General features: G+C 35.5%; 1 protein-coding gene across 31 annotated transcripts in view; it reads right to left on the bottom strand.

Moving 5' to 3' along the window:
• The window catches only part of RALYL (RALY RNA binding protein like), a 730553-nt gene that overhangs the window by 261584 nt on the left and 454283 nt on the right, over positions 1–14686 (bottom strand). The gene's annotated exons all lie outside the window — the stretch shown is intronic.

Below are 14686 nucleotides of genomic sequence, written 5' to 3'. Positions count from 1 at the left end.
TGGGTCAGCTTAAGCGGTTGATCAACAGCTTAAGGTGTTGATGCCACATCACAGTTCCACTTCTCTCTCTGCCTGCTGCTGCTTCCCCACACCCCTTTTTAAAAGGTGTTGATCCCTTCACAGTTTCTAATAAACATTCTACAATCTTATTTCCATCTCAGTGTCTGTTTCCTGGAGAATCCACTCTGCAACAATGCTGTTTTAGTCTAACTAGCTCCTTGATCAGTAACCTGGAAATATGCCATTAAACATTATGCCTATACAGCCTGAAACCACTAGCACTGAAGAAAAATCTATCCCACTTGTAGTAAGCTGTCTTCCCTGGAAACAAGTCAGAGTCAACTTAGCAATGCTCCTTTCAGTTTTTTGTGTTTTTTTTTTGTTTGTTTGTTTTTTCTATTAGAGAGCCCTTGTGTTTTCACGGCAGCCATATCCAGCCGCAAACTGAGACAAAAGGCAAAAGGAGAATTTGGCTTAATATGAGACTGAGATGTAGTTCCCTCCTTTTTCCCTATCCCAATTCCTCTTTCAATAAATCCCCTCTTCTCTCAACACCATATATGACAAATTCTAGCCACAGAGTATCAACCTGGGTTTTTCTTTTACTTCGCTTTTCCTTATTTATATATTTTTATAAGTGTAAGCTCATATACGAAGAGGCTTCATCTCCAAGCAGAGAGACCATCAGCTCTGGATTGTCAGTTTTCCACTCAGGCTATCTGTCTATCCATCATCTTACACAAACTGTTGGAACCGCGTTCTATGGGATCACTAGTACTGATGACTCAGTTGTTCCTCAGCACACTTACTGCTGTTTCTAAAACTACAGAGTTTATCCACAATTTCCTATGCATACACCTTTCTAACTTTAAGAGGGAGATACAATTCATAAATTTAAAAAGATGTATCAACTGAAGAATGATAAATTTCATAAATTTGGAAAGGAGAGCTTTACTTTTAATAAAGGTTGCAGCCTGCAGCGTAGCCATTCTGAGAGGCCAGGAAGTGTAACCTCCATCCAGAAGCCAGAAACACACTTTTTGAGGGTCAGAAGAATATGACAGGGATTCATGTTGAATAGACTGGCCAAATACACATATCCAATAAACTATAGGAAGAGTCATGAATATTTATAAGTAGAGAAATGTGGGCATGTGCAGTTGAGTTTCATGTCTCTCTATGGGACCCATGTTCCAAAAATGGGTTAGCATAATTCGAGGATACAGTTTTCAGCCCTGTGGTGTCAAAAGGTGAAGCAAGGGACATGAAAACTTTCATTGCACATGGGAGATGGTGTCCAACCTCCCATCCTGTCATTGCTGGGAACTCAACTTCCAAGCTTTCCCTGAGATCTCCTTGACCAAGACAGAATCCATTCAGTCAGTTGACAGGCTTAGGATTTCATTTTTATTTCTCATAGGTATACTTAACAAAGTAAAAGGACAGCAATCTATATCAGACGGTGAACTCTCTCCTGAAATCCTCCCTCCTCCAGCCCACTGATTGACTTGGTGGAATCTACTCCAATCAGGACTGACAGCTCTGTAGCCCTGTTGCAACATCTCATCTAGAGCTAGGTCCACAATTTCCTGGATCTCCCATCTTCTTTCTTGATTTATCCCCCCAGTTTTAGAGAAGACTTCCTCAAGTGGCCTCTTTGCAGTTCTATTAGAGTGTTCTTTCTCTGATCTGTTTTTTCACTAGACTTTCTTCCACCAAAGTTTCATCTTGTAGGAATCTATTGAAGGTATTCATCTGCAGATGGATGCTTTCCTATTCTCTTTGAACTTGGTAACGTATATCTAGAAAGCCCCTTTACTGATGCACTGTTTGAGGAGAAAGGTATGCACATGAGTGCTTTCTGTCAGCCCCAACAAGAAATATTCTAAAAAACCATAACCAGTTTCGGTTGAGAGTAAGACTTGGATTCTGGGAAGGAAGAGAAGCTTTCTTTTAACTGCAATTCTATTGAGTTGTGGAAATTTTTACCTTGAAAGCACATTCCTTTGTTTTTTAGTAAAAGAAAACTAATTTGATAAATGGACAAATACTAAACAAGCAACTACTACATACCAGACACAGTTCCAGATGGTTTTTAAAGGGTACAGGAGATGGAGAAAAATCCAACACCTATTAGGCAATTTGAAAAGGAAATTGCCACTGCAACAGAACAGCAATTTCTGGATTTGTTACTATTCACTAGATCTGTGGAAGCCTACAGAATTTTGGTCTGTTTTAAAAGTAAAATAAAAACAATCTTTACAGTGTCAGCAGCTGAAATTTCTTATACTCATGTAATGTGGGCTTTGAAATAAATTTTTATCATTATATAAAATCTGAATCATCTGCTTAAAGTGAGCTCATTTTGCCTCATAAAACATTTTTTCCATTGTCCCATGTGTTTTAGCATGATTCCAGCTATAAAATTATAATAATCATAATCTCACATAATAGAAAATTTCCAGGCTACTTTGGATATTTAATGGGAAAATAGCCAGTTGTTTTATCTCATATGGCTTCTTAAACCCAATGCATTTTAAAATATATTTTTTCTCATTTTATATATATTTCAAGTATATTTATCTCAGACAGACAATGCTTTAACTTTAACAATTACTCTAATTATCAAGAAATCTACACTCAATTTTGGGTAACTTGGTATGTTTGTATTAACTTTTCAAGTATGATAATAAAATGTTGGACCTGGAAGAGGTGGTGAAACAAATAAAGGCACTTAACACTTTGTGAATGCTCACTATTTACCAAACATCATGAACGTGGATTCTGAAACTCTGGTTTTCTTGTTATAAAATCAGAATATGAATATCTCATCTCATAAGGTGTGAATGAGGACTGAGTATGCCTAACTCATAGTCAGCAATCAGTCAGGGATATTATTTCTCCATATATTTCCATCTTTATGGATTAATTTAAGTGAGTCTGGTCATATTCCTATGAGTAGAAAACCCTATTTCAAGAAGACAACTATTTTTCAAGGTTGCCAAAAGAGTTGCTGATCAATGCTTGTCAATCAAAGGAGAACCTCAATAATATGAGAAAGGGACTTGTCTTGGGGCCTGCAGAATCAGCTCTACAAAGACACATGGTATAACTAAAAGGAAATTGAGCTGTGCCCTCAATCGGGGTGAAAACCAGTCTTGTACTTTTATAATCAGTTACACTGCAAATATGACCTCTTGCATATAAAAACAAAACAAAACAAACAAAAAATAACTGACTTTGGTTATGAACTTACCTTCTATATCCTTCTGTAACTGTGAGAAAGATGCAAATTACGAGTAGGTAGCATCATTTTCAGCTGTGGTGAGATATATTCCATAAGGTATTAACCGTTGCTGGTTCTCCGTAATGCATAAGATCTTAAAAGTAACTAAACAAGGTTGCTGATTCAGGGGATCCTACTCTTAATTTCTGAAACATACTTCCAGCAATTGAGACAAATTGTCATCTCTAAGCTGAAATTCAGCTTATTCACAATCTATTTCTTCATTCTATTTGTCAAGTTATATTTATTGAGGATATACAGTATGGCAGACACTGTAGTATATATTGCAGTAAAAAGACCCCAAACACTTCCCCACTAAATCAAAACAAAAAATCCATTTGACAAGGGATTATCATCAGAATATAAGGAGCTCAAACGACTCCATAGGAAAAAAAAAATCTAATAATCCTTGGCCGTGGTGCATGTCTGTAATTCTGGCACTTTGGGAGGCCAAGGCTGGTGGATCACTTGAGGTCAGGAGTTCGAGACCAGCCTGGCCAACATGGCAAAACCCCATCTCTACTAAAAATACAACAATTAGCTGGGCATGGTGATGTGCACCTGTAGTCCCAACTACTTGGGAGGCTGAGGCAGGAGAATCACTTGAACCTGGAAGGCAGCAGTTACAGTGAGCCGAGATTGCACCACTGCACTCCAGCTTGGGCAACAGAGGGAGACTCTGCCTCAAAAAAACAACAACAAAAAACAAAACAAAACAAGACAAAAAAAAATCCCTAATAATCTGATTTAAAAAGGGGCAAAAGGTCTGAATAGACATTTCTCAAAAGAAGATATATAAATGGGAAACAGCATATGAAAAGGTGCTCCACATCACTGATCTTCAGAGAAATGCAAATCAAAACTACAATGAGATATTGTCTCACTCCAGTCAAAATGACTTTTACCCAAAAGCTAGGCAATAATGAATCCTGGTGAGCATGTAGCAGAAAGGAAAACTTCGTGCACTGTTGGTGAGAATATAAATTAGAACAACCCACTATGAAGAACAGTTTGGAGGTTCCCCAAAAAACTAAAAATAGACCCACCATATGATCCAGCAATCCCACCGCTAGGTATATATACCCAAAAAGAAAGGAAATTGGTATATCGAAGAGATAGCTGTATTCTCTTGTTTACTGCAGCACTATTCACAATAGCCAAGATTTGGAAGCAGCTGAAGAGCCCATAAACAGATGAATGAAGAAAATGTGGTACATACACACAATGAAGTACAATTTAGTCACAAATAAAAATGAGATCCTGTTTTTGCAACAACATAGATGGAACTTGAGGTCATTACGTTAAGTGACATAAGCCAGGCACAGAAAGATAAACATTGTATGTCCTCACTTATTTGTGGAGCTAAATATTAAAACAATTGAACTCCTGGAGATATAAAGTAGAAGGATAGTTACCAGAGGCAGGGAAAGAGCAGTGGTGGTAGGAAGTGGGGATGATTAATGGGTACAGAAAATAGTTAGAATGAATAAGAGCTAGTATTTGGTAACACAACAGGATGACTGCAGTCAACAATAATTAATTGTACATTGAAAAATAAGTAACAGAATAATTGGATTGTTTGTAATACAATAAAATGATAAATGCTTGAGTGGACGGATATCCCATTTACCCTGATGTGATTATTACACATCATATGTCTGTATCAAAATATCTCATGTAGCATACCTATATGTGGTACATTATATATATATATATATATATATATATATGGAAGATGAGATATACATATACGTTGGTGGTGGTGGTTTGTTTTGTTTTAATTTTGTACATGTACATGTTGGTGATGGTGGCTTTTGTGTTAATTTTTGTGGATACATATATACACTATATATATGTAACATATATGTATATATTTTTGTGGATATCTACTATGTGTGTATATATATATTTGTGTGTGTGTGTTTATATATACATATACTATGTATCCACAAAAATTAAAACAAAACAAACCACCACCACCACCAAAAAACAAAATACAAACCCTGGTCTCAATGGGCTTACCCTTTAGAGCGGCAGACAGAGAATAAGTGAAATAAATAAGTATAAAATAAGGTATGTTAGAAGGTGTAAGTTCTATGGAGAATATTAAAGTAAAAATTATATTAGAGAATATTAAGATAAAAAAGTTAAAATATTTTTACTTTAATATTCTCCATAGAACTTACACATTCTAACACACCTTATTTTATGGAGGTATGTTAGAAGGTCTGTTTTATGGAGGTATGTTAGAAGGTCTGTTTTATGGAGGTATGTTAGAAGGTCTGTTTTATGGAGGTATGTTAGAAGGTCTGTTTTATGGAGGTATGTTAGAAGGTCTGTTTTATGGAGGTATGTTAGGAGGTATGTTTTATGGAGGAATGGGGAAAAGTAAGATGTGTGGCAATGGGGCTTTTGCTGTTTAAATTTGATTAATCAGAGATCTCTACTAGAAGATGACATTTTGGCAAAGACCTGAAGGAAGGAAGGAAGCCATTGGGAAATGAGAGGGAAAAGTATACCAAATAGAGGGACTGGAAATTGCAAAGGCCCTATGAGAGAAGGGAGCTTAATATGCTTTAGGAAAGCAAGGAAGCTACTGACTGTGGCTGAAACAGAATGAGTAAAAGAAAGGTAGGAGGTGAGGTCCAGAATGTGTGTGTGTGTGCATGCATTGCATGTGTAGCTCTATGGGCCATGTAGGTGCTTTTTGCCCTCATCCTCAGCTTGTCTATATTTATGTAGAGATAAATATGTTGATATTTTCTTAGAACTCTTTTGACTAGAAATAACCTATTTTGTTGAATATTGATTTTTTAAAAAGTGGCATATAATTTAAAGCAGCTGAAGAAGAGTAGTTTTATTAATCAATCTTACCCAGGGACAAATTCTTTCTAAAGAAAGCATGTGCACAGCACGCATAAATTTCTAATATTATACTCTGGTACGCACTCTCAAGTTTCATAACCCATTCGTTTGTTTGTTGTTTTTAGCATTGGACAAACTGGTATACACAGTGAGATTTATGCAAGCATCCTGGAGACATTAACTTGAATAGATGTCCAAGTTCTCTATTTTTCTTTAAGCATTTAAAGTAGAAACCATATTTCTAGTTTTCCAGTACATTGATGCAATGTCTGAATCTTGATTAAATAACCCTGGTTTCTTATTGTGGTCCAGAGTGACCATAAAATTTATCATCCAAATGACACATTTCAGAAGAGAACAAATGCTAAGCCGGATAGGCAACAATCAGAACTGCCCCAGACAACCAGAATACATGGGCCCCAGAGATAGACTGGACAAAAGTTTTGGTGGTAAGCAGACCAAGAATTGAATCATAGCCTTACCTCTTACTCCCTTTATGGACTTAAACATATTATACAGCCTGTTTTAGATTCATAATGTGGGGTTACAAAACCTAACTCACTGTTGTTTACAAGGATTTATTCAGATGAAAAAACACACATATCTAATACAGAGCCATTTTTAAAATGGGATCTAAGCACAGATAGGGACATAGGAATAAATATGTTCACTTGTTGTAAAAGTTATTGAAAGGGGATTGCTATAATACTTTCCTGGGTGAAGTTACTCTAAGGCCATAGCAGCATAAAACTATCATTACTCAGTGAGTATCAAAGAGACTATCAGGGGTTCTGAACATCCTGTGGCATAAATAATAGTGCAATCATTTAACTAAAATCATACCAATTGAAGTGATGGAATCATCAAATATAGTATCTATTATGCTTACTATTAGAACAGCAAACCTTATAATAGAGAGATAATTTCTAAGTTTTTAGGTATCAGACTGATTGATTTAAAATGCTAAGTTTGATAACAAAAGTTTCTTTGGAAGAAGAGATTTATATTTTTACCCTCCTCTTACAATTATAGTCCAGTGCTGTGCCTACTTGTAGAAACACATTTGACAGCAAAGTGTCTTACACTTGAGATTCCTATGTGCAATCACAGGGGACTGGAATCCTTATGAGACATTTTAGGCCTTTGGATTTAATAATATGTTCAATTTTCATGTCAAATAAAAATGTGAGGATTCTGGCAAAAGATTCTAAGATCTTTACTATGCAAAGACTTGTAGAAATATTCTCATTTTCTCAGATTCAAGATATTTGGACATTTTTTCTACTCTTTTAAATTATCCTAATCCAATTGATCTGCTCTTTTCTTTCACAGGCTTTATCTACAGAATCTGACATCCTGTTCCTTTCCAACGATTGGCTCAATACATTACCTACTTTGCTCCAAATCTAATTCAATAATTATCTTTATTTCCTCAACTTTCTCTCAAAAGTCTATTTCTCTTAAGTTTTTTTCATATAACACGTTTTATGAAATTGTCATAATTTTTGATCAGCACCTTAACTTTTGTCAATTTCCAAAGTCTGTAAAGTATATCAAAAGACATATTTATGTATTCTGTTACTTATTTTTGACACTTTAAACTTTTCAAGATGAAATAAATTCAAATGCTGTGTTTATTCTATGGAAAACATTTGCCTCTATCTCTAAATTTAATTCCTGCCAAAACCTGGAGGTTGAAGTAAATTTCTGTGTTTCAGCAAATTTCCCTATTTGTCTCATAATTAGGATTGAATTTAGTCATAAGTATTTTATCTTCACTGCTTGTGCCTAGAAATAAGCAATTTAATATTGTGGTTCCATACAAGTTATTAATTATAGTATAAATATTAACTATATTAACTGTATTATTCATAGTTATAGCATTTATATCATGCTATCCTTATTGCCAGGCATTGGTCTAAATAAATTTTATTTTATTTTAATTTTTTTAATTTTATTATTATTATACTTTAAGTTTTAGGGTACATGTGCACAATGTGCAGGTTAGTTACATACATATACATGTGCCATGCTGGTGTGCTGCACCCATTAACTCATCATTTAGCATTAGGTATATCTCCTAAAGCTATCCCTCCCCCCTACCCCCACCCCACAACAGTCCCCAGAGTGTGATGTTCCCCTTCCTGTGTCCATGTGTTCTCATTGTTAATTCCCACCTATGAGTGAGAATATGCGGTGTTTGGTTTTTTGTTCTTGTGATAGTTTACTGAGAATGATGATTTCCAATTTCATCCACATCCCTACAAAGGACACGAACTCATCATTTTTATGGCTGCATAGTATTCCATGGTGTATATGTGCCACTTTTTCTTAATCCAGTCTATCATTATTGGACATTTGGGTTGGTTCCAAGTCTTTGCTATTGTGAATAGTGCCGCAATAAACACATGTGTGCAGGTGTCTTTATAGCAGCATGATTTATAATCCTTTGAGTATATACCCAGTAATGGGATGGCTGGGTCAAATGGTATTTCTAGTTCTAGATCCCTGAGGAATCGCCACACTGACTTCCACAAGGGTTGAACTAGTTTACAGTCCCACCAACAGTGTAAAAGTGTTCCTATTTCTCCACATCCTCTCCAGCACTTACTGTTTCCTGACTTTTTAATGTTTGCCATTCTAACTGGTGTGAGATGGTATCTCATTGTGGTTTTGATTTGCATTTCTCTGATGGCCAGTGATGGTGAGCATTTTTTCATGTGTTTTTTGGCTGCATAAATGTCTTCTTTTGAGAAGTGTCTTTTCACGTCTTTCGCCTACTTTTTGATGGGGTTGTTTGTTTTTTTCTTGTAAATTTGTTTGAGTTCATTGTAGATTCTGGATATTAGCCCTTTGTCAGATGAGTAGGTTGCAAAAATTTTCTCCAGAGCAATTAGGCAGGAGAAGGAAATAACGGGTACTCAATTAGGAAAAGAGGAAGTCAAATTGTCCCTGTTTGCAGAGGACATGATTGTATATCTAGAAAACCCCATTGTCTCAGCCCAAAATCTCCTTAAGCTGATAAGCAACTTCAGCAAAGTCTCAGGATACAAAATCAATGTACAAAAATCACAAGCACTCTTATACACCAATAACAGACAAACAGAGAGCCAAATCATGAGTGAACTCCCATTCACAATTGCTTCAAAGAGAATAAAATACCTAGGAATCCAACTTACAAGGGATGTGAAGGACCTCTTCAAGGAGAACTACAAACCACTGCTCAAGGAAATAAAAGAGGATACAAACAAATGGAAGAACATTCCATGCTCATGGGTAGGAAGAATCAATATCATGAAAATGGCCATACTGCCCAAGGTAGTTTATAGATTCAATGCCATCCCCATCAAGCTACCAATGCCTTTCATCACAGAATTGGAAAAAACTACTTTAAAGTTCATATGCAACCAAAAAAGAGCCCACATCACCAAGATAATCCTAAGCCAAAAGAACAAAGCTGGAGGCATCACACTACCTGACTTCAAACTATACCACAAGGCTACAGGAACCAAAACAGCATGGTACTGGTACCAAAACAGAGATATAGATCAATGGAACAGAACAGAGCCCTCAGAAATAACGCTGCATATCTACAACTATCTGATCCTTGACAAACCCGAGAAAAACAAGCAATGGGGAAAGGATTCCCTATTTAATAAATGGTGCTGGGAAAACTGGCTAGCCATATGTAGAAAGCTGAAACTGGATCCCTCCCTTACACCTTATACAAAAATTAATTCAAGATGGATTAAAGACTTAAACGTTAGACCTAAAACCATAAAAACCCTAGAAGAAAACCTAGGCATTACCATTCAGGACATAGGCATGGGCAAGGACTTCATGTCTAAAACACCAAAAGCAATGGCAACAAAAGCCAAAGTTGACAAATGGGATCTAATTAAACTGAAGAGCTTCTGCACAGCAAAAGAAACTACCATCAGAGTGAACAGGCAACCTAAAAAATGGGAGAAAATTTAAATAAATTTTAGAAAGTTAAAGATTAACATGGTCTATAACCTGAAGGGATTTATAGAAGAGTTTTGGTGACAACATATGCAATCCTTATGTGAACCTAATAAATGAGTGAATATGATTAATTAATAAACTTTTTATAAAAATAACACAAAGGGAGGGAGGTCTTGAGAATAAGATATCACTGTGAGAAATTCATTTAACAAATATTTACTCTATGAATGAGCACCATGTGGTGTTATGCTTAAAGGGATGATAGATAAATAAGACTATCATTTTCCCTCCAGAAGAAACAACTCCAAAAGATTTGGTGAGAAAATCTTCTCAGATAGGGAGATGGAACCACCATGTGTTCCCTGTATCACTTTTGTTAAGATATTATAGTATTATTTAAAATTTTATATATACATATATAAATAATACACATACATATTCATAATTCAACTTAATGCATTGAATATAAATTCAAATAATATATTAATAATTTTATCAAAATGCTTAAGACATCCTTTTTATGATTAGAAAACATGAGAATTAAATATTTTCCTCTTTTGAAATTTATACATTTAAATATTTTAATAAGATGTATAATGATTTATTCCATGCATAGTAATGTGAATATACTCTAAAGTTTTAGATTTTTCTTATGTTAATAGTTCACCACGTGTGAAAAATGTTTAGCATGGCCAGGGAAAAGGAATCAGAATCATTGGACAAAAGATTATCTTCAGCAAACTAATTCTAGCCTTGCAGTGAAAAGCAACCCTCTGGCACCATCTACTGACTGCATTGCTTTACTTTCTAATCAGCAAATTAGTACTGAATGAATAAAACATAAACTTTTCTTCCTCATTTTTTGTTTATGATGGGGAGCTTGAGCCATGGATGCTGACAGCAGTTGATGAATTAAGATAAACTGGCAAATCTATGGGGCACCCGTGGAATCTGATGTTTTCTAATTGCTAATGAAAACTTGCTTTAATGTGTCTGCAGGAGTCTACCTCCACAGGTGATATACTGGAATGTTTAATCAGAGACCAAAATGATCTTTGCCAGAATTAAGCGGCAACGTCGTGTGTGTATGTGTGTGTGCATGCATGTGCGCACATGCTCAAGCATTTAAACTCTGCTGGAGAGTCCCTAACACAATATTCTGTGGTACTAACTTTAAACCTGGACATTGAAAAGACAGCTATGCAAAGAGCACCCATTAGCTACTACTGTATAGGGAAATACTTTGACATGGACCATTTAATGTAATCCTTCCCCAAATTACAGATGAGGAAATTAGGTACAAAACGATTAAGCACCTTGCACTAACTCACATCTTCCAGGATTTTCATTCAAATGTCACTTTTTCAGTAAGCTCTTTCATAGCTGTCTTGCCTAAAATTCTGAACATCTCTCCAGCACTCGTTATCCTTCTTTCCTGTTTAATAATGATCACCATAATATACTGTGTCTTTTACTTACATATCATGTTTCTTTTGTATCTCCCTCCATGGAATGTAAGCTTCATGACACCAGGAGTTTTATCAGTTCTCTTCAAGGGAAAGGTAAATACTAGAGATAATAAATTGAATCCACAAAGACCTATCATTCTCTCACACTAGAAGATTCTTTTGTGAGCTCCAAAACTGCATATTCTGGGTTATATTTCATTATAGGTTAACTTAATAAAATCTCTTTATGAATTGCAACATTACGTTGTGCAAAGAACACAATGTGTGAAGTCACGTAGATAGATTTGAATACCACCTTCTCCAATTTCTATCCTCAGGCATGTTTATTCAGTCCTTACAAATACACATCACCCTCTTACTTCTCTGACCTTTCATCTTACTCTTCTTTTCCATATTCACCTGCACATCCATAGTCCAGCTCCCCTCATTTCTGTTCTGCAAACATGCCAGACATGCTTATACCTCAAGACCATCATGCTGTTTCCTCTGCCTGAAATGCATCCCCATCCAATATCCCACTGCACAACTTTCTAATCCTTTTCAAGGCTTTGTTTAATATAACTTTCTCATTAACATCTTCTCTGTTCACCTCCAGATCTTAAAGACCTATAGGCTTGGAGAACAAGGTTGGCGGTCTGAGCTTGAATCTCCCCATTGATCCTTCTCCCAAAAAACTATAAAACCAACAAGGGGAACAAACCAAACCACAGATGATTCACATATCCAGGAACCCTTAGGAAGTATTTCCATTGCCTGCGGGTGTGGAGAAAGAAGGAGAGGAAACTTAAGAACTAAAAAAGAGTAGGATTCTAGATGAATTAGATAAAACACAAACAAAATCATCATCAAAGTGAGAAAGTTCAATACAAATACCAAAATGCCGAACACAGGTCAGAACTTGGTGGTTCCTAACACTGGGTTTAGTGAAAGTGAGTGGTGCCAGAAGTGGCAACAGCAGGGAGTTATTGACAGTAGATGGAAGGGGGAAGTCAGATGTATAAAGTTGGAAAGGAAAGAAACAAAGAAAACAAAAGGGAATAAAACACTCCTATCCCTCCGCCCACAACACTGCAATCAAAACACCATTCATAAAAGAAATTACACAGATTTGGGCTGAACTGAAAGAAGTGGGCACTCTCAATTTATGAGTATAGCCATAGAAAAAAAATCAGACCACATCCACACACAACTATTTTGAAAAATCACTTAAATTGAATTGACGCATTTCAGCTGATGAAAATTTTCCCCATAAAACCAACAAAGAACTGAAGAGACCTATAATACAATCCCCCAAAACTAAAGTAAATATCCTCAAATGAGCATTTGGAAATTTTTTCAAAGTATGCTGAATTAGAAAGATAAACACTGAAAGCAGCAAAGGACAAAAACAGGAAGAAATAAAATGAGAATCAATTGAACCCCAGAAAGAAATTTAAAAATTAAATATCAGAATTGAAAAGTAAGTTACAAAATGACCAAAAATATGAATTCAAATGACAATTTTATAAAGGGTATTGAATAAAGAGAAAAACAACCAGGGTAATGTAAATGACATTTTTATTTAAAAAAAATAAAAGAAAAAGGGTCAGAGAGAAGATGCTTGAAATGGAAGCTAAGTAAAGGATGTCCGAGATTTGCAGATCTGGAGCCTTTCACTAAGAAAAACAAAACCATGAAAGAGAACTAATATTTAAAACTATAGGTCAAGGAAACTTTCCAGAAAGCAAAAGAAGACCTGAATCTGCATCTTGAAAGGATGTATTAAGGAAAATTGAACTGGTGTGAGCAATTCCAAACCATACTCAAGTAAAACTATTAGACTTAAAAAAACATAAAGTATCCTCAGGGTCTCCAGGAAATGAAATGACAAGGTACAAAAGCATGAGAATAGACAGGCAATCAGACCTCTCAAAAATAAAACCAACATGAAGCAGAATTTTCAAGAAATTTAGAAATTCTGACATCAGCTAAGTCCTTGAAGTGTGAAAGGAATAGAAAAAAGTTTTGAATGTGCAAAACACACACTTATGTGCCCTTTCAAAGGAATCTGCTAGAGGATGAGCTTCATCCAACCAAGTCTGACCAAAGGACTGAGGGTATTTCATATTTTTACTAGCAGACCTAAGACAAAGAACTGAGACTACAAAGTCTTAATCTTGGGTAAAAGAATAATATGTAAACATAATATATTCTCACAAAAATAAAACTTAAAAAAGAAAACATGGAAAAGGAGAAAGGAAAGTAGAATCGTTTCATTAACTACTGTCCATGTCTTAGATAGGATTTGAAAGATACCAATTAAAATTGACAGAAGAGATTGTAAAAATTTTTAAATGGAGAAAACAGAAACAGAAAAATTAAGATTACTATATAAAATATTAAACCAAAAATAACCACTAGAGCTGGAATAGAAATCTTCATAAATATAGTATAAATATATAGTATAAACAAGTTAAAATATAGTATAAACAAGTTAAATGATGTAAACAACAACAAAAACACAACATAGTGGGGGGGGAAACACAGTAAAAATAAGATAATATACTCAGTAATTACAACATAAGATACCATGACAATTGAGACCCAACATATTAGTCACATCCTAAATGTGATTAGGATGTATTCATTTAATAATAATAAAAAAATTTCAATTTGGCTTATAAAGCAAAACTGAATTCTATGCTATACACAAAGGAAAAACTTGGCCAGGTGCGGTGGCTTATGCCTGTAATCCTAGCATTTTGGGAGGCTGAGGGATGTGGATCACTTGAGGCCAGGAGCTCAAGACCAGTCTGGCCATCATGGGGAAACTCTGTCTCTATTAAAAATACAAAAATTAGCTGGGTGTGGTGGTGCATACCTGTAATCCCAGCTACTCAGGAGACTGGGGCACAAGAATCACTTAAACCTGTGAGTTGGAGGTTGCAGTGAGCCAAGATTGAACCACTGCACTCCAGCCTGGGCAACAGAGCAAGACTCTATCTCAAAAAAATAAGAAGAAGAAGAAAAAAAGAAAAAAAAAAGACAAACTTGAAACACAATGATTCAAAAAGCTAAACATAAAGGAATGAGCAAAGGTTTAACAGACAAGATAATACAC

Source organism: Pan troglodytes, chromosome 7, assembly GCF_028858775.2.
Source record: "Pan troglodytes isolate AG18354 chromosome 7, NHGRI_mPanTro3-v2.0_pri, whole genome shotgun sequence".
Lineage (NCBI taxonomy): Eukaryota > Metazoa > Chordata > Mammalia > Primates > Hominidae > Pan > Pan troglodytes.
Note: the sequence above shows the minus strand (reverse complement) of the source record. Positions and strands in the feature narration are given on the sequence as shown.